This window comes from Mustela nigripes, chromosome 5 (assembly GCF_022355385.1).
Source record: "Mustela nigripes isolate SB6536 chromosome 5, MUSNIG.SB6536, whole genome shotgun sequence".
NCBI lineage: Eukaryota > Metazoa > Chordata > Mammalia > Carnivora > Mustelidae > Mustela > Mustela nigripes.
The window spans coordinates 125463513-125464847 of record NC_081561.1 but is presented as its reverse complement, the minus strand read 5'-3'; positions in this window follow the sequence as shown (position 1 = coordinate 125464847).

The following is a 1335-nucleotide window of genomic DNA, read 5'->3' as shown; positions in this document are numbered from 1 at the left end:
GAGGGGCTGGGAGGTGGAGGATGGGTGAAGAGGGTCAAATGTGCAAACCTCCATTTATAAAACAAATATGTCACAGGGATGTAAGGTACAGCATGGTACCTCTGGTGAATAATATTGTATTGCATATTTGGAAATTGCTAGAAGAATACATCTTAGAAGCTCCCATTGCAAGAAAAAAAAAACTGTAGCTCTGTGTGGTAATGGATGTTAACTAAACTTAGTGTGATCATCTCATAATACAGTTGTCCTTTGAACAACACAGCTTTGAACTGTGTGGGTCCACTTATATGCAGGTTTTTCCCCAAAAATACAGTACTGGTAATGTATTTTCATTTTGATTTTCTTTTCTCTACCTTATTTTATTGTAAGAATCCAGTATATAACACATGTAAAATATGTGTGAATCAATTGTTCATGTTCTCATTAAGCCTTCCAGTCAACAGTAGCCTATTAATAGTTAAGTCTGGGGGGGGACTCAAATATTATACATGGATTTTCAACTGTGATGGGTAGTGCCCCTAGCCCCAACATTGTTCAAGGATCAATTGTATATACAAATATCTAATCGCGGGTGTCTAGCTGGCTCAGTTGGAAAAGCATGTGACTGTTGACCTCAGGGTTTTGAGATCAAGCCCCACATTGGACTCTGTGCTGGGCCTGGAGGCTGTTGAAAATTTTCTCTCTTTGCCTCCCTCTGCCTCTTCCCCCATCTAAAAAAAATACAGAAAGGGGGAAAGAAGTATAAGATGTGGGGTGCCTAGGTGCTCAGTCGCTAAGTGTCTGCCTTCAGCTCAGGTCATGATCCCAGGGTTCTGCGATAGACCCCTGCATGGGGCTCCCTGCTCAGTGGGAAGCCTGTTTCTCCCTCTCCCACTCCTCTTGCTTGTGTTCCCGCTCTCACCGTCTCTGTCTCTGTCAAATAAATAAATAAAATCTTAAAAAAAAAAAAAGACATATAAGATGTGTAGTAAATGAAAAATGTAGAATAAAATGGCAGAAATAAGTACTTATATTGGAATGCATTATAATAAATATACATTAATTAAATTGACCAAACACTGTATGTTAACTACATGAATTAAAATTTTTTAAAAAAAGTAAATTGACTAATTAAAAAAACAGACTGAGGGGGCACCTGGATGTCTCAGTCAGTTAGGCCTCCAGCTCTTGATTTCCACTCAGTTTGTGATCTCAGGGTCCTGGGATTACGCCCCATGTCAGGCTCTGCATTCAGCAGGGAGTGTGTTTGGGGATTCTTTCTCCCTCTCTTTCTGCTCCTCTGCCCACCCACACCCATTCTCTCTCAAATAAATACACCTTTAAAAACAAAACAAA